Source organism: Nilaparvata lugens, chromosome 4 (genome assembly GCF_014356525.2).
Source record: "Nilaparvata lugens isolate BPH chromosome 4, ASM1435652v1, whole genome shotgun sequence".
NCBI classification, from domain to species: domain Eukaryota; kingdom Metazoa; phylum Arthropoda; class Insecta; order Hemiptera; family Delphacidae; genus Nilaparvata; species Nilaparvata lugens.
This window is the reverse complement of record NC_052507.1, coordinates 12,475,014-12,495,984: the sequence shown is the minus strand read 5'-3', so window position 1 is coordinate 12,495,984 and position 20,971 is coordinate 12,475,014. Positions and strand designations below refer to the sequence as shown.

At 33.5% G+C, this 20,971-nt stretch overlaps 1 protein-coding gene across 1 annotated transcript in view; it reads left to right on the top strand.

The window, feature by feature from the left end:
* Window positions 1-20,971, top strand: part of LOC111049323 (DE-cadherin) — a 477,993-nt gene that overhangs the window by 21,806 nt on the left and 435,216 nt on the right. Inside the window, exon 2 of the mRNA XM_039426678.1 lies at window positions 20,771-20,943. The gene's annotated coding sequence lies outside the window, so the exon portion shown is untranslated. The remainder of the gene's footprint in view (window positions 1-20,770; window positions 20,944-20,971) is intronic.

The window sequence follows — 20,971 nt, the reverse complement described above, 5'->3', positions numbered from 1 at the left end:
TTTCAAGAGTGCTGTGATAAGGAGCTTATGACGAGGTATACTTGTGCTGGTGTTGAGTGTTTTCTAGTATCTGATAAGGAGAACTGAATTCGCTCAAGTATTAAACGAAATACTGATTGGAAGAGCATTAGTTATACTACAATATGTGATACAATATGAACTGCTTAGGTTATTTATTTGAGACGTTCTGCGATGAGGGATTTTGCTCGAATCACAATATATTTATTTTATTTATTTATTTATTCATTTACTATTTTACAAAGGCGACTTTCTAGAATATAATATTGGAATATAAGCTGGGAATAATAATATGGAATATCTTAGTAATTGCTGCATAGTTAAGTCCAGCAGTTTGTGAATTTATAAATGTATAAGGATCTGAGACTGAAATTGGCTGAACTCAGCTACGTATTTTGCCCAAAATCATTCAATATCATGATAGTCTGGGTGCAAATATACGTCCGTTGTTATTTTTGGGTGAGGTAGGTATTAAAATACAAGGGATTTAACAAAACCCTGAACGTTTGGGCGCTCATCTTGTTTCCGACTTATTATATTTGTGTTCCTTATACTGTACTAGTCTATTTATGTTCCTTATATTAGTAGCTATATTTATTATACTCTATCAAAATCTGATGTATATTTCTATTTTTCTTTCTGCAATTTGTATTTTTTTCTTTCATCTTATATTTAAAATCTTAGAATTTATTTTGTATAAGTTTATTCTACAATCTACGAAGTTTATTCATCTTTTTTAACTCGTTTTTTGTAACTGGGCACCCGCCGAAGAACCTTCGGGTTTGGCAGGACCCTCAATTGTTTGTATTGCGATTAAAAAATTTGATTTGATTTGATGTTACTAGTCCTAATCCTAATGTAAAAGTTAAGAGATCTTGCATGACCACGGAGTGCTGTTTAAAGTTCATTTACGACTGGACTATTATATTATATGCTATAGATTGAAGTGAAAAAATGCAATCACGAAATAAAAAAATCTTATAGATTATTGTAAATCTTCAACCGGAGATTTCAAGAGAACAACTGACAGAATATCAGCCGAATTTTGAGCGAGTTCAACAGTCTGGGGGGCTCACTAGTATTGTTTATGCCATAACTTTCTTTTTCTCATTCTAACTCTTCTAATCATCGATTAATTAATATTATCACTGATACTGTATCAGTGATAATATCACTGTATTCATTCAATTGTATGAATTGTCAATTTATTTATTTATTTCTTCAATTGTCAAACGTTAAACGTTAATATTGTCAATTCATACATTAGATACCATATATTCAATTATCACTGATGCACTCTTGTTTTGTGTTGAATCTTCAAAACACTTACCATAACATAAAACAATATTAACTCTAAGTTTACTATAAGTTTACTAAGTTAACTATAAGTTTTCTCTGCTCTTCGAAACCTGACAGACCACTTTATAAAACAACAACCAACCTTTCCTTTATATACAATCCAAATAATAGCTGCAACTTGTGTTGTTCTATTAGAAGGCAATGGCTGGCGAAACCAGAGCAACTCTGACATCTGCCATAAAATATTACGAGCAAACGATGATAAAATCGCGCACAAAACCGCTCGACCAAAACTGGAAACGATAAATTAATAAATATCTCAACCGTCTTCATTGGGACTCTGATCGATAGTAAAAAACTCTTCACCGTGTATATGTCAGTCAGTGAAACGTTGAAAATATACGTATTTTTATTGTTGTGAGATGTGATTATAAAAGAGAAAATGTTACAGATAATTAGGCGGTTCAGTGGTAGCAATAATAAACTATATACTGCAATAAAAACTCTTTTTCACCAAGTATATATAAATGTTTTATTTATTAATGATAAACTATAATGTTAAAAACAGGAGAAGCTCTTCTTTACCATTCATACAGAATGTTTTTAAATATCACTTCACTTATATGAGCTACTTTATTAAAATGGCTAAAACAATATAAAACTTGTAGTACCCTTCTATTAAAACATTTTAAAAACTTTCAAACATTTTAACGACTAGTTTCGCCATTTTAACTTGAAAATGGCCAGACTAGGTCGAAACTATTCGTTAAAGTTTTATATTGCTTTCATTAATTAGGATGTTTTACGTAAGGTGTAACCGCCGAAGACCATAGATTTTACATGGAATTTGCAACAGAAAATGTCTAGCAATTTTTTTTATTGACCCTAGTTTTGTAGATTTATGTTGATTTTTCCATATTTTTGAAAAAAGTTAATAACTAGAAAACTATCATTGAAAATCGAATGCTAAGGATATGGTTGGAAAGAGGGAGAAATCGCCAATAAGATTTGTTTCTTTGTTTGAAATTTTCGAGCTTTTTATGAGTGTTCAAACTGTTTGAAATTTGGCTTTGAACTGGACGAATGTACCTTTTTTAAAATTTGAGCGTTAAAAAAATTACAAAAACGTCAAACATAGGTTCAAATTATATGAATCTCATTGGAAATTTCTTCGTATTTCTAAACATATCCTTAGAATAATTAGATTCCGATTGATAGTTTTTTAGTAATTGACGTTTTAAAAAATATTGAAATTTCTAAATATCTCGAAAACTAAGGATGATATGAGAAAACTTTACTGGACATTCTCTGTTGCAAGTTTGATGTATAATCTATGGTTTTTGGCTGTCACACCACACCTTTAGCGGAACACTCTGTATATGAGATGTTTATCAAATAATATAAACTATTTTATGTTGAGACGCTCTTCTTAACCATGTATGTTATTCTGTATTAGGCTATATGTTGCACAGGAATATTTAGTTGGAAATTACTCATTATTTTGTGATTGTAGCAGACAAAACGTATCTAGAAATCAGGCGGTTCAATGGTATCAATTGATGATTGAGGAAAAAAGTAGAGGAAAAATCTGATTCCAATTAAAAGTGTTTGATTTTCACGGCTAGCTGTTAGCCGAGTCCGATTTCGTTTTCAATTAACTCTCCAGACAGTTGAGATTGGATTGAAATGCGCTGTTCACAAAAACAATCCACTCCTCACATTTTTTATACTGTTGTGTTTTTGAAGTTATGATTTTAATGATATTCATTATTGCTTTCTTTTTCTCATTGAATTTGTTGTTTTGGATTTATTGAATTTGTTGACTAGGATGTTTGTGGAACACACAGGAAACACTTCTGTAATGAGATAATTGTTTGGCTAGTGTGTGTTTCATATTAATCTATCAGCGTTCCTAATAAATATAAAATCAATGTAAATATCACTTCACTTATATGGGCTTCTTTATTCAAATTAATAAAAACATCAATGTTTCTAACTTGTAATGTTGATCTCTCTACATATCTAGATAGATTCAAACAATTGCAGTATGAATTAGCCATATCCTGCAATGTAGTGTGCAGGATATAAAAATGTGTACGACTTTACTATAGTGACAATATCTTACTTCACCTATTTTCATCCTGTTTCCAATACTTGGAAATTTCAATATGAAATTTTCAATCTCTATAGTTCAATTTCCACATTTAATTTCTCTTGATTTGAATGAATGGAATAAAAAAAAATAATAATAATGATATCGTGTGACCTGGCTGGCTCAGGTCTGGTGTCAGAGTTTTCAGGTCGCAACTGATCAATTTCAGGGCCTCTGACATGACCTAACGACTGCTTTTTAGGCAGCCGGGACCGACGGTTTAACGTGTCCATCCGAAACACGGGAGTGGCCCGAGATAAATATCTTGCCCAGGCCAGGGTTTGAACCCGGGCCTCTGAATCATGAAGCCAGCATCTGATCCACTCGACTACGACCACTCCTTTAGAAATAATATAAGCTCCTTTAATGGAATAATATAATTGCACAAAGCAGAAAATCAAACCACTCAGTTCTACAACAAAATAAATCTCTGAAAATTCAATTATCACATCTTTAGTTCTGGTGAAAATACTCCTATTAAATCTCCAAAATCAATTTGATTCTATTACATGAAAAAAATTAACATCATTTATAAAATAATCTCATTCCACACTACCCACGTACAAGCGAAAAGCTTGCGATGGAATCTCCCGCCTTGAATAGAATATCCATTATCAGAATGAAATGAAATAAAATTAATTATGAACGTAACCATTCAGATTCTGGATATTTACAGTACACATATTTCTGAAACCTTCAATGACAAAACTGACAACTTTCTCCTCTTATTTTAATCATTTCATTTATTAACACAATTACAAATCATATAGCTATGACTGGCAGAGAGCTACAGGCCTAGCCCAAAACTGCTCCTCCCAAATTCTATATATGGTAGCAATATTTCAAATTATAGGCTAGATTTCAATTTCAAGAACTCAAGTTCAATTCTCTTAAGAAACTGGATATTTTGAATTCAGAATAATATATTACTCATTCAGAATTCAATGTTAAACACTGAGAATTTCAAAAGAATTCAATGTTAATCACTGAGTACTTCAAAAGAATTCAATGCCAGCTAAAAGTTTCATACTGAATCAATAGTCGAGAGTCTACTATCCAATAATCTATCCACGTCAACGTATTTCCAGAAATTTGCCAGAGTGCACTACTTTTATTACTCCTGTTCTATATTCTATTTTTTTCTCCAAAGATTGGAATAGATTCATGCGAGTATTAAAAACTGAGAACTTCAAAAGAATTTCTAAAACTCATCACAAATACGTTAGAGACATCGACATAACAGACAGTTCAAGTTACTGTTATAAATCAAGTGAGCAGTCAGGGCAGTCATCCATCACTCATCGGCTGACGATGACCTGTGTCAGAGTCGAGGCTAGAAACGCGTCCGCTTGTCAACGTGTCAAACTACAGGGAACAGTGATGAGACCCCCACAATATGAGTTTAGTTTCGGACTAGTGGTTAGGAGGGAAGGCTCCACTAAATACATAGTCTTCAAAAAGGGGGGTTTCACTATGTATTTCAAGAGAGAATATCTGCAGATTTTAGGTTTCAGTGAGGGTTCACTGTATATATGTTGTAGTAAATAGGGGAACAAAATATAGATTGAAGGTTTTAGTGTAGTCTCGTCTGACTATATATATATATATATGCATATAGATTGAAGTTTCTGTTATAATGTTCTCTCTTGTGACGGGTGAAGGGTTTACTGTATATACTTGGTAGAAAATAAGGGGATACATATATATATAGAGATTGAAGGTTTTGCAGAGGTCTTGTGTGACAAACTGACAACTGATTGAAGGGTTCTGTTGTTGTTAGGGCCGAGGGTTATTTTGAAAATCAGTTGTAACTGTTCACTACTTTACCACGAATCTGCTGCTGGATATTCAGAGAACAGAGAGATTTGTAATAGTGTTTATGCTACTCTCTCTGGGAATATCTAGACGATGAATCATCTCGAAAATCAATAATTGCTACCAGAGATCGTTCTCTTCTGAGATTTGGATGGAAACTGATAAATTGAAATTTCTCTTCTGCAATTGCAAGTGTTTTATGGATATTCAGAGAACAGAGAGAATGGTAATAGTGTACTTGTAGCTCCCACTCTTTCTGAAAATATCTAGACAATGAGTCATCTCGTTTATCAATAGCTACCACTAGATCGGTCTCTTCTGAGATTTGGATGGAAACTAATAAAATGAAATCTGTTTAGCAATTCAAGTGTTTACTGGATATTCAGAGAACAGAGAGAATGGTAATAGTGTACTCCTAGTTCTAATCTTTCTAAGAGTCATCTCTTAAATCAATAGCTACCAAAGATCGGTCTCTTCTGAGATTTATCTATTTATTTATACATTGATTCATACAATATCATTCTCAACTATGAATGATTGGGAGAGGAACAACAGGCTTAAAGCCCAAAACTGTTCCTTTCCCAAATTTAGATAGAAATCGTCCAAAATTAGGTTATGTTTACACTTCATAATTTTTTAATAGAAACGATATCTATTGTGGAATTGCTAATGTTTTCTAGTGACAGTGGAGTTGTAACAGGTTTTAGTGACAAGTTTGAAACTGACTTGAGTGTGTAGAGTGACGTGACCTCAGAAGAAATTGAGATGAATATTGTTTGTGACTATGTCACTGTGACGTCATGGTCAGTGACATGTTACAAATGTTGTGTTTAGATTGACATGTTACAAATAGCTTGGTGATACTTAGGGTGAATATGATTCCTGGTTCCATAATTTCAGATGATTGATGTTCTAACGTTGCTACTTGAATTGCTAACATTTACATTGTTGACGAGTTTTAAATACTTTGAAGACGATTGGAAAGAATGGATCTAGTTGGGGAAGCCTAGTTTTTTACTCAACCGAGATTAATTTTGATCAAGGATCAGCATTATTAGGACTTGAAAGTGATCAAGGTTAAATAGAACAATATAAGGTAATAAGGATAACTTTCAACTTGTATTTTCCATTATGGTAAAGTACCTTAACATCTCACACAACACAACTGAAATTGTTAAGGTTAGTTGATCTTGATATGATTCTATTGTTGTTGAAGAATAAGTTGAAAAGAGAGAGTGCATATCGAAGAGAGATTGATTTGCAAGAGCTTGGAAAACCTATAAATTTCTTCACTAAAATATGTGAAAAAATACATGAAACAGAGCATAGAGGTAGTAGAAGTACCGAAAAAGATGAAAAATATTTATAAATATGAAAGGAAACTAAAGAATGTATATCTGTTCAACTAGCTTGTCTGTTGATTAAGGAAGAAAACTATACAGTATTAGAATTAAAAGAAAGGAATGAAGAAGAAGAAGAAGAAAAAGAAGAAGAAGAAGAATTAAGTCAAATCATTTATTTGCCAATTACAAAGATAACAATAGCAAATAAAACAAATACTTCATACTTATAAAGAATAAAAATAAAATTTTAAACTTAAATTTTTAATTGGCGTTGCCAGCAAAACCCAAGTTTGTGTGCTAGCAACGAGTACCAAGAGATGAAGAAGAAGAAGAAGAATAAGAAGAAGAAGAAGGAGGAGGAGGAGGAGGAGGAGGTGGAGATGAGGAGGAAGAAGAAGAAGAAGAAGAATAGAATAGAATTGCTGCCTTTATTTTTACCTAGGAGGGCGGAGTTAGGGCGCAGCCGGCCCTCTCTTACACTCAACCTTCATCCTCAGGAAAGAAGGAGGAGGAGGAGAAGATGAGGAGGAAGAAGAAGAAGGAGAGGGAAGAAGAAAACGAAGAAGGAGACAAAAATAAAGAATGAAGAAACCCAAAATGGAATCTATGGAGCAGGTGCTACCCTACTAGATAGACAGAGAGAGCGAACAACCCTCCTCTTAACACAAAACGATTTATGCAATGCAATTTCAAAATAATAGGCCCACTCACTTATATATCAATCAAGTTGTTTTCTATATAATACAGAAGGGTGGCAGTGGTACGCACTTGTTACACCCTCAACATGTCCTACTCCTCCTCCTCCTTCTCCTCCTCCTCCTCCTCCTCCTCCTCCTCCTCCTCCTCTTCCTCCTCTACATCCTCTACCTCCTTTAATTCTTCCTCCTCCTCATCGTCCTCCTCCTCCTACTCACCCGCCTTCTCCTCCTTCTTCCTCCTTCTCCACCATTAATCCATTTCTGTTCAGTCCTAAATGGCCATCTCCGTCTCCCTTTCATATGCAAATTGGCTGATGACGTATGCACACACACAGACGCATGACAAGTGCCCCATGTGTTAGGGGTGCAAGTGTTTAGGGTTAAAGTGCATTACAGATTGAATCGAGTTAGATGTGCTTTTTTGGCGCGCATGTGTGTCTGTACTCACTACAATGGAAGACGCTCCCTATGTTGTGGTGGACTTGTCAATAAATCACAGATGGTTAAAAGAATTGCTGGGAAGAATTGAATAATTTGAAGGCTGGATCAGCCTAAAAAGTTTATAATTCTCATACGTACTTGTTTGATGATGGACTATGATTACGATAGTAGATTATAGTGAACGGGTTCCTGATTGCTGTACCTGAAAATATGAGCCTACCCTGATTCATAATCAAACATCGATAACAATTATCGGGGACCGAGCTTCGCTCTGGAGTACAAAAGCATAAAAAATTTATTACGAAAGAAGAAATTATAATAACATTCATACAGAAATGTTCTATCTAATCAGAATCACAGTAAATTGAGATTAATTCCCAGAGGAATGCAAAAATTTCCCTCTCAAAGACCCAGTTGCACAAAAGCCGGTTAAATTCAAATCCTGATTAACTTCACGTGAACCAAATCAGAGAAGACCATTTCAAAAATATGGATCTACTGGAATTAATCAGGATTGAAAATAAACCGGCTTTTTTGCAACCGGCACTAAGTACCTGATTGAATGATTACAAAAGTTCAACAGCTGAGTCATAATTTTGACACAGTCCCACACACATGAACTCGCTCACTCACTTCCATCACCAACAGACCACGAAATAATTATTATCCTGTTTTTCCAAGGATGAATAATAACTATCCTTTTAATGTCCTTCAGCGAGTTTTCCCAGGGATGAGACCTAGTGCAATAGAATCTTTATATTGTAAACCTACTATGTTCTGAATTTTGTGAGAAGTTAGAGCAGTTTTCGAGATCCGTTTCGGTGAAATACAAACATATAAACATCTAAACATCCAAACATCTAAACATATAAACAGAAGTTGCTCGTTTAATAGTATAGGATATCTTCATTGATTGCATTGTTCTAGTCAAGAATATTTTATTAATATTATTGATCTTTTTTCTCATTGATGATGGTGAAAATCAAGTAAGCCATTATTAGAGGAAGTAGGCATATTTTGTTCTAGAGAGTTTTCATTTGACTCTCGTTTGATCAATCAAATCCACACCAAAAACTCGGAAAAAACGTGAAAATATGTATGTTTGTGTGTTTTATTTCTTCAGCTTCATAACTTACCTAATTTTTTCAAAGACAATCTTGATAAAATCTCAAGAATTCCGTTTGATTTCCAAAATTGTTTACTGCAGTTATATACTTAATCATGTTTGATTGTTTATTAATTCGTTTTATGAATTGTATCAATTTTATTCAGTTTGTTGATTTATTTATTGACCGAGCGAAGTGAGGTCTAAGATTCAAGTCGACGGCTTAGCATTTCTCTTAATGTTGAAATGTTTGTATGTTTATATGTTGCGCATTTACGGCGAAACGCGGTAATAGATTTTCATGAAATTTGACAGGTATGTTCCTTTTTTAATTGCGCGTCGACGTATATACAAGGTTTTTCGAAATTTTGCATTTCAAGGATTATATAAAAGGAAAAAGAGCCTCCTTCATACGCCAATATTAGAGTAAAAATCAGACTATAGAATTATTCATAAAAAGTCAGCTGACAAGTGATTACACAGATATGTGGAGAAGCCGACCGTCTATTGCTGTATTTCCACAAGGTCTTACGGTCATAACTGTATCAATATTCCACAACATTTCGACTACTATAAGTTGAAACATTTCAGAGGATTCTAAACATTTCATAACCCATTTTCCATGACTGCTTATTTTTAAAATTATCATGATCTGTTCTGATCAGAACCCGAAATCAGATTATTGACCAAGATTGGTGTATAATAGAATATAATATTACATTGAATTATATCCCGTTTATTTCCAATTAATTATTGTCAATAAACGATCTACTACATTGTCGATATTATCATCTTCTAATCACAAGCCCGAAAACATTCTCCTTATATCGTTGCACTTCAGAAAGTCCATCATCTTGAGATCAGGTAGTATCCCAACTTATATTGGAAACCGCGAGTAGCAGTCAAAAAGCCAATACGATGAAGTGGAAAAGTATGAGTGAATTCCCATCAAGCAACAGAATTTACGACCGGGACGTAAAACTTGCCACAGACGCATCACCGATCATTTTTACGGCACTTCTAGTTGCTACCACAAACTATGTACCTACATGTGTCTACATAGGCATACATACATCAATGGTGATACATCTATACATAAAAGTATAGACAGACGTTCACTGCACTAGGCCTAGTTATACGGATGTTTTAGGAAGATCGAAACGGTTTTGAAATGGTCGTGTAGCGAGAAAAAGTAAAAATTGTTATGTTTTATATTGATGTAGATATCTAGATAGATCTTGTTCATACTGGTTCAATATTTATCTATTTATTCATATACTAGCCGTCAAGCTCGCTTCGCTCGCCATACCCGTCTAGCCAGAGCCCCGACTGGATCGTCCAAAAATGACAAAGCGGAACCTCTGTTCCGAATTTGAACGTATTATGTCAATTTGATCTCGAAAAACACCTGTTAGTATATCGGCGTATCTTTGGCGAACAAAATTCTTCCACCTCAGCTAAGCCTGTGTACTGATTTTTTTCAAATATATTTCCATCAATTATTGAAAAAGGCGAGGAAACGCAGAAAAGCTGAGAAAACGCTAATTTTGGCTAACCTGGATAAATTGGTATTTAGGAGGTCCTGGATAAATGCATTTCAATCTTCAGCTTGGTGCTAACCTAACAAAGTCAACTCAACTTAATGCCAACCTGACAAAATTTTAATTTAGTTACCAGAACAACTGTTTCGAAGAGGTACTCTCTCTAGATTATAGTTCTATATTAACATATGGTATGGAAATTTCAATTATAATTTTAAGATATTGGAATAAGAAGAATATACATGCTCAAAGAACTTTAAACCCTTAAAAACCACCCTTATAGTTAAAATATCGCCAAAAGATTTCTTAGTGCGCCTCTAAAGGGCCAACTGAACATACCTACCAAATTTGAACGTTTTTGGTCCGGTAGATTTTTAGTTCTGCGAGTGAGTGAGTCAGTCAGTCAGTCAGTCAGTGAGTGAGTGAGTGCCATTTCGCTTTTATATATATAGATACACAAATACAATCCAGGTAAAAAAAACAGGCATTTGCCCAGAACTGCTCTAAACCTTAATTTTGAATGCACAGTCATGTAAAAATGATGACTCAACTCAAACACTATCAAGGAATAAAAAATCTAAGAACCCTTTTTAAAAACTTTTATTCACAGCATGTTTCAACATTGATGCCATTCTCAAGTGAGTGAATCTCAATATTAAATGTCATTGGTTCAATATTGAATCTCATTGGTTCAGTATTGTAGTAAAAGTAGTGTAATGATGTTACATTCAATCCCAATGTTGGAAGTTAACATGTAGAGTAACTTACATTGAAAAAACTTTGAAAAAATGCAAAGATTCCTAGTTGAGTGTAGATGATTATTGTGCGATATATCATCATAATGAATCTAACTTCTTGAATTTGTATCAAACACTTGTTACATGAAAATGTGAGGAACTAGTTTTGGTTGTTACACTATCATCAATCCATGAACTAAGACATAGAGCAGCGTATAAGTAGTCTATTAATAGTTTAGTAGTAGTCTATTAATCTATTAAAATTAAGTAATAAGTAGGCTATAATTTTTATTTTATTCATTTATTCATTTGCCAAAACACAAAATACAAAAAACCTTTGGAAAATTAATGCTACCGCACTAAAGCACATATATGAAAATACTGAAAATACTGTAATCTGATTAGAAATAATGACATTGAATGGAGTAAGATTGATGACATCAAAGTGGAAAGTTCAATGCTGTCATTGGCGGAGACGAGACACGCCCATTGTGGGCGGAGTTTTCAAACTGTCCAATGACAGCCTACATAGGGGAGAATCTCTGTTCCTCTCGATATTTGTTCATCTAGTGCTTATTTTGTGAGAAACTGAAACATTAATTTGGGAAGTTGAGACGATCAGTTCGTCGAATCTCGACCTCGACATTTGATCCTTTATTCTACTTCCTCTGAAAAGGTTTGATCCCAACAGCAATATTAGTACTTTAACAAAATGAAAGATATCAAGTTCCCTATCATTTTATCATAGCACAACTAGTTTCAACTCTTTGAGAGACGGAAATTGATAATGAGAAATTTTATTTTTTTACAGAATTCAACTTTGGATTTTAGTTTTATAATAACTCTTCAAGAGCCATTTTCAAATTTGAATAAAATAAATAAACAACATTGAATTAATGTTCAGTAGTAGTTTTGTAGTCCAGAAAAGAAAAGTGAGTATTCATTTTAGCACAGAATACAGTAGTTTTTCAGATTCATTATGGAAGTTTTCTTCCTCTGATATTATTCCTCTCTCATTCATTTCTAGTGTTCGATAGTGACATAGTTCGATACTAGATATTCTGTATCACAATAGGATTCTATTTCAAGACCTTCTTCTTCTTCTCCTTCATGTGCCGTCTCCATGGCGGAGGTTGGCTATCATGATGGCAATTTTCACCCTGCTTACAGCTGACTTGAAAAGTTCATTTGAGGTGCACTTGAACCAATCCCTTAAATTGCGCAACCAAAATATCTCTTCGCCCCACTGACCTCCTACCTGTTATATTGCCTTGCATAATGAGGTGCAATATTCCATACTTGTGTCCTCTCATTATGTGACCCAGGTACCTCAATTTGTGCTCCTTGATTTCACCAATGAGTTGCAGTCTCTTATCCATTCTCCTGAGAACCTCTTCATTTGTAACATGATCGGTGTATGAGATTCTCAGCATTCTGCGATAGGTCCACATCTCAAAGGCTTGTATTTTCTTCTCTCCCCATCTATTCAATGTCCATGCTTCCACACCATATAATAGTACAGGAAACACGGAACATTTAAGGAGACACATTCGTAATTCAAGCTTGATGTCTCTTGATGTCAGTAAATTATTGATCCTGATAAATGTGGAACGTGCTTTCTCTATTCTTATTCTGAGTTCTGAGCAGTTATCAGCATTGGAAGTTATCCGAGTCCCAAGGTACGTGTAGGAATCATCCCGCTCCAAACGGATTCCTTCAGCGAATAGATCCCCGATAGGAGGTTGGTCTTTGGTGATTATCATGTACTTTGTCTTTTTAGATTTCTATTTCAAGACCACTTGAATAGGAATAAAGACAACTTTTATAGGTTTCTAATACTGTATCACAATAATAGGTTTCTAATTCAAGACCCTATATCAATAAAACCATAGATATATGGTTATATCTAACCATAGACCTATATAGACAAATAGAAATACAAAAATCAGTACCTTTTTTGAATTATTTTATCACAACATGTTTCGGACATTCATGCCATTTTCAAGCATAAAGTAATTCAAAAAGGGTACTGAGATTTGTATTTCTATTTATATTACAAGTAGCCCTAAACTTAAAAGAGACCTATATAGATATATTTGTGGTCGTACTTGCGATTCGGTCTCAAATACGTACACCTGTAGATGCTCCAACGTTTGGCATGAAACTATTCGCTCATTGAACCTCTGTACCCAGCATAGTACATTCGTCGAATATGCTCGTCAATACTCGTCGAATATGCTCGTCAACATACACTTCCAAATCTGTCAAAGCTATTTTGATAGCTGTACGACAAAAGGATCGCAGGTTAAGCCTGTTTAATGGATATTCACTTGTCAGCCTCCAGGTCTAGTTATGTTTGGTTTACAACACTTCTCTGTACAGAGGGTTGAACAGTGAAATAATTTTGAGGTAGCTGTGGTATTTGAACATGAAATTATTACCATAGACACGGCTCAACGCTGTTTGACTACTGTTTCTAGGTTTATGTATAGAACTGAAAATGTGCAATTCAGTGTATGTGTATCAATTTATGGTAGGCTACATGAATAATATTCTTTGGTCTATGACATAGATCGTGTAATGGTTCATTTTACAGTGTACAAAACCATCGGACATGATAGTGAACTGTTATAGAATTCAATAGACTAAGAATAGGTATGTGTATGATGTTTTGTCCAAGTCAGTTTAATCAGCATTATCAGAGACAAATTATTGCTACATTAAACGGTATCTTTACAAATGACTGCTACGGTATCTCTACTCTATGTATTATTGTACATTATTTCATCTGATTGTAATATTGATTATTTCATCAGCACTCAAAATTCCGTGTTTGCAGGCTGCGAAAATTCGAACGTTCAAATTTAAACCTCAAATAGTCATTGATAAGCTCTATCAACTGCCACAAGTCCCATATCTGTAAAAATTTCAGGCCCATCTATGCAAAGTTTGATTTTAGATTCCCAATTTTCAGTCTTCAGATACAATTTACTTCCCTCGCACTATTACCATAGGTAAGTAAAGTATTGCTTTCCAAAAAAAATTAAGGTACCCCAATTTCTAAATTTCTATGTGTGTGTGTATGTGCGTCTGTGTACACTATATCTCGTCTCCCAATCAACGGGATGACTTGAAATTTGAAACTTGAGGTCCTTACACTATAAGTATCCGACACGAACAATTTCAATCAAATGCAATCCAAGATGGCGGCTAAAATGGCGGAAATGTTGTCAAAAACAGAGTTTTCCGCGATTTTCTCGAAAACGGCTCCAACGATTTTGATCAAATTTATACCTAAACTAGTCATTGATAAGCTCTATCAACTGCCACAAGTCCCATATCTGTAAAAATTTCAGGAGCTTCGCACCATCTATGCAAAGTTTGATTTTAGATTCCCAATTATCAGTATTCAGATACAATTTAAACAAAAAATTTCAAGTGGAAAGGATTAAGCATGGAAATCTCTATAATTAATGTTCAGTAACATTTTCACCTAAAATTGAAAATAAGCACGAAATTCGAGAAAATGTGTTTATTCAATTTGAAACTGTTGGCAACTGTAGATTCTAATGAGTCATTCACTATGACTATTCCACCCTACTGGGGGTGCAGGGGGCGAAGCTCCCTACCGAGCGCGAAGCGCGAGTCATTCACTATGAAGAGATAGCAGACCTCGTCTGTCTCCAGCGTTATAGTCCTGTCACCAGCTGGCTCAGATCTTAGAATAGTAGACTTGAAATGCACGTGAACACTAGCGTCAGGTGATCAATTCTCATAATGGTGAGAAAAGTTGTGTGAGTGCGCCACACCAGATTTTTATTATTTTAATTAAAGATTGATTATTATTTTGCTTAACCTTGTAGTATCTATCATTATTTCTCCTATTATGGAGAAATCTAATTTTATTTGATTTGATTGGACATACTATCTGATTGTCAGTTTGGGTCTAATATTGATGGACTGTTATTAATTGTCTTAGTGCCGGTTGCACAAAAGCCCGTTAACTTTTAACCGTGATTAATTCCACAAGAAGCAATCAGAGAAGCCCTCTTATCAGAAAAGCCTTCTCTGATTGGTTCTCGTGAAATTAATTACGGTTAAAATTTAACCGGCTTTTGTACAACCGACACTTAATATAGTACATGCAATCCTTACTTTGCAACACGGGGCTTTATGGTCAATTAAATGCTATTCCAATACAGAACACACTATTATTGTGTTTATGCTGATTCTATTAAAATGCCTATGCTCTCCTTTTCCCTATTTCTGTCTCAATGAGACAATCTGTATACTTCTATCTACAATTTTAGATTAAATCTTCATCATTCCTCACATTTTGCATAGATCGAACACAGATGTCCTTAACTAAACAATAATTTTGCAAGACTCGACAATATGAATGGTTGATATCAATATCACTGTTTTGTAACAGATTGGCATGACAGTAGGCCTATTTATCTCATCAATTCTGATAAGTTAAGATCTGCGAGCAGTTTCAAGTTTCAATAGACTGCATCATTCCTTGGCAATTTTGATAACTTATAACTACTCTATTCAAAACCATATCACAATACTCTAACTTGCCATACTAGTTTTATATTGCTATGCCTATTGAAAACCATATCATAATACTATATAACCATATATCTATGCTGTAATATAATAAGCGTTTTGATAACAAGTCAGCGGAATATTAGCCGTTTGCAGCACATAAAGCGAGATGATTTGACCTAGAAAGCCAAGGTTAAAGGTCACGAGTTTAATGATTCATTCTGCTGGGACAAATCAGTGAATTATTATGGAAGCATGTGACGCCACAGCCTTATCAATACACATTCCTCGCCCAATCATATTCAATTCACGACTAATTCGATTGTTAAACAATGGAGCATTCCACTGCTATAGTTCACACATTCCTATAGACTGAAATAGACTGGTATTGATTTCACAGTTCAATTAGAACAGTGATTTCAATATCTTATTGTTCATTTATTTATTTATATATTTCTAGCGACAGATCTATCTATTTCATATTTCACAGTTCAATACAGTTCTTTCCCTTCTTTCAATATACGTATTATCATAGAATAAAACAATCTTATAGAATTAACGAAAATTCAAACGAGAAACAAATTAACCATCCAATCTTATAGAAGTTCTCTCTGTACTACTGCACCTACATAATATTTATGTGTATAATATATTTCTTTATCGTATTTATATTTTGTTGAATCGATGTTGATATTGTGGAACTCTGAAATAACTATTGTAGAATGTATTAACATTTTTTATACTATGAATGTTACAGAGAATGATATTATATCTCAGTATTAGCACAAAGTAGAAGAGATTTTACTTTGGAGAAATTTCCAAAGTATTCCTAAAGGTGCGTACAGATATTCGCGCCGCGAACATGAGCAATTCACTTTTAATCAGCTGACTATATCTGTATTTTCACAGAAACGGTAAGATACAGATATAAAAAGCTTGGCATCAGCTGATTAAAAGTGAATTGCTCTTGTTCTCGGCGCGTAAATCTGTACGCACCTCATTACTTTGTGGTGTTATTAACTAATATTGAGTAGCAATCCTAAGATGTGAATACAATGAGAAGTGTTCTAACAATCGAAAGTGGCTGAGTTGTTGTGAAATTAATATTCTGATAGATTCTGTTACATTGAATGAAAACAACTTTGTCAAGCCAATGGTTACATAAAATGGTTATTATAAAATGCCAACAATTTTATAATAATACTTCTGTTACTCCACTATCATTTTCTAGTAGACTCTGAGTCTACTAGCAAAAAATTGAAGTAAACCAATGGTATTGACAAATTCACGTCGTTTTCATTTGAAATCATGAGTGGATTTGAGCTATTTCTGGGTTAAACTTGTATAAAATAATTCATATTTTTCAAAGTTCCCAATGAATTATTCAGTGTAGTATGTTATTCTGGTCTCATATTAACTATATATGATTCTGTTCCCATATTTATCTATTTATTTATTTCATTCCGTAATCAGAATATCAAATTAATGATTGGTAGTTCAATAATTATTAATTTATGAGTAGTTCTGAACAACATTCCATAATATTAATAATTTCAGACTGACTAGGATAATAATTGAGTTATAGAGGGAACATAACTCAATTTTTGGACCAAGTTCTTCAACGCAATACGGAAGAAAAATAGTTTTGGACTGAGTGTTTCGATTCCCTCCCGACCTTAGTCATGATTATATATGCTCGAATAAATAATAGAGAACACTATTTTTGAAATACCACCAATCAATTAATATAACCCATTTTCCATAATCTCCCAATAAACTATCCTTTCCATAATCCTCCAATTTTTCATAACCACTTCCCACCAAACTATCAGATTTGTCTCGAGCTTTCCCACCATAAACTCGAAACTAGTCCCTAAATCAGTACAATATACCACTCTCATGAATTATTTCCAACTTAAATCATACAAAATGGCCATTTCGGGAACAGCATCGAGTGCAGAATTTTATTGGCTCTCAGATAATAAATTGTCCCAAGACTTTGAAACTGCACAATTGATATAGAAACCCAAATGTAGTGCTTCTTGAAATAATGTTCTCATTGTTTTAAAACGTTCGTACAGTAATTTTAGCTTGTATAAGTTTCGAATGCAGTTGAAAGGATGTATAAATATATATAGAAGTGTTGAGCGTAATTTCAGCTTGAATAGGTTTTGGGTGCAGTTGAAAAGATTTATAAATAGATATAGAAGTAGTGTTAAGAATATATTATGTTGTTGGTAATGTATAGTATAGTATGTAAGTAATGCATATAGTAATAGTGATCTTAATAATGTATAGATATAATTGTTAGATTGCAGTTGAAAATATTTATAACGGAGTCTCAAGAGTGCTTCATGCTACTGTTGAATATATATATATTTTGCAAGCCGGCATCCATGCCAGATATAAATCTGTGGTTAAGCCAGGTTTACCGTGCGCGTATTCTCTCTTCTGCTGTACTATACTCTATATACTACAGTATTTATACTATACTATACTTATACTAGTACCCAGCAGAGCAGAAAACCCTTTTCCTAGCAATGTTTGCATTCTGCACGGTCGTTGCAAATAATTTATTAACTGAAAAAACACATCTAAAATGTGAAAAGCTTCGTCGACTTTGGGTTTAATGCGCTTTTTGCAATTTTGTGGAAGTAGCAATTGGATTACTGAAATGGTAACTTGTGTATGTTTTGAAGAGATTTGAATAATTTAATAATCTAAGAAGGAATTGGGTTATGGAAAATATACTATAGTCGGTCCAGCTAAAGGAAAGACAATAATATAAAGTTTGCGCTAGTGAATGTAGGTTATTGAGAGCCGGTCCATCGAAAGAAGAGACAATAATCATTTTATAAAGTTTGCGATAGTGTGTATGGGTTATAGAGATTATAGACTAAAATCACTTCACTCTTATGGGCTTCTTTATTAAAACTAGTTGTTCAAAATGTTTGAGATAAATTGGTACTTCATGTTTTTATATTGTTTTTATAGACTGTTTATCGAAAGGAGGACAACAATAACATAAAGTTTGCTCTTATGTGTGTGATAATATACCTCATTATTTTTTGAAACTCTTATTTGTAAAAATTTGGGAGAAGACAGTTTTGGGCTATGCCTGTTGTCTTCTCCCAATCATATTATACATTATAATATTATGATTTGTGATTGTGAATAAAATAAATAAGAGATTACTCATATCAGCAGATTGCTAGACTCTTGAACACCAGTTCACAGCGATTCCGTCCACACTGAATCACATTTACTGTACTTTGATTATTTAGTATCAGTATTCAGTACGTAATTCAAGAGTTTTGTGGATCGGCCTTACAGCTCCAAGATTCACTCAAGTACTTCTGTATTTAGAATAAAAGTTTAACCGAAGTATCATTCAATCAAACTGAACCACAATTTTATGGGAAACAATAGAACTATTCATTGTTATTTGTTTCATTTTGACCTGTTGCAATGAAGATGAAACATGTTTTGGAGAAGAAGAAGGAGAAGAAGAAGAGGGAGGGGGTGGAGGAGCAAAGGAAGAAGAAGCAGAGGGAGAAGAAGAAGAAGAAGGAGAAGGAGAAGAAGAAGTAGGAATCGGTGGGAATCGAACCCAGCATTCCTCAATTCAGGGAGTCACGTGACTTGATCACTAGCATAGAATGAGAAAAGAGAAGTCAAGAATAAAATAACTTTCACACATTTCAAAAGGGTACTTCAGAATTTCTATTTCATTTTCGTAATATACTAGTAGTTCTGTGAACAGTAGACCTCGCGCTCAGTAAGTTACATTGACCTGTTGTTATGTTTTCTCAAAAATTAATAAATAATTTATCAATTTAAAATGTCTAGAAAAAATCCCAAATAAATATAGAGCTTTCTGTCCTATCGTACCGTGACGTGTCGTCCCGGAATGTGAGTGTGAGCGCTGTTATCAGGTCTGGCTGCAACTGTCTACAACGTTGATGGAAAGTTACAATTTTCAAGATGTTCGATGTTTTTGAACGGGTAGTATTATAGTCAACTGTCTACTAACGTTGATGGAAAGGTAAATTTTCAAGATGTTCGATGTTTTTGAACGGGTAGTATTATAGTCAACTGTCTACTAACGTTGATGGAAAGATAAATTTTCAAGATGTTCGATGTTTTTGAACGGGTAGTATTATAGTCCACTAGACAGCTGATTTATGATGAATAATAATTCTATAGTCTGATTTTTACGGTAATATTGGCGTATGAAGGAGGATCCTTTTTTCTTTTATATTATCCTTGAAATGCAAAATTTCCAAAAACCTTGTATATACGTCGACGAGCATTTAAACATTTAAACATTTAACATTTAAACATTTAAACATTTAAACATTTAAACATTTAAACATTTAAACATTTAAACATTAAACATTTAAACATTTAAACATTTAAACATTTAAACATTAAACATTTAAACATTTAAACATTTAAACATTTAAACATTTAAACATTTAAACATTTAAACATTTAAACATTTAAACATTTAAACATTTAAACATTTAAACATTTAAACATTTAAACATTTAAACATTTAAACATTTAAAATTTAAACATTTAAACATTTAAACATTTAAACATTTAAACATTTAAACATTTAAACATTAAACATTTAAACATTTAAACATTTAAACATTTAAACATTTAAACATTTAAACATTTAAACATTTAAACATTTAAACATTTAAACATTTAAACATTTAAACATTTAAACATTTAAACATTTAAACATTTAAACATTTAAACATTTAAACATTTAAACATTTAAACATTTAAACATTTAAACATTTAATCATTTAAACATTAAGAGAAATGCCAAACCGTCTACCTGAATCTTAGACCTCACTTCGCTCGGTCAATTAGTTACTGTACTATGTTTTATCATAGAGGAACAATAGCATAAGGTTTCTACGCTATGGTTTTATTTAAGACACTAGTCAAATAGCCACTTTTCTCTGGTACTGTTGCATGAAAATATCCAGTTTTCTCATTTCTAATTTGTTTTCAGTAACTGTTTCTCACAATTTATTTTTAATTCTATTTCAGGTGGTGATCCCAGTGCAGTTTACACGTTTCTCAACCACTTTTGTGGCAATTAGTGAGTAGCTGATCAAAAACACTGTCTGTGCCTGTTACACTCCGGTTACGTGTCTGTTACGACAGACTTTCCCAGAGTTGTGTTATCAGTTATATTACACACACACGCCTGCTTCATATGAGTGAGTCACACATTTATCTGTTATTTTT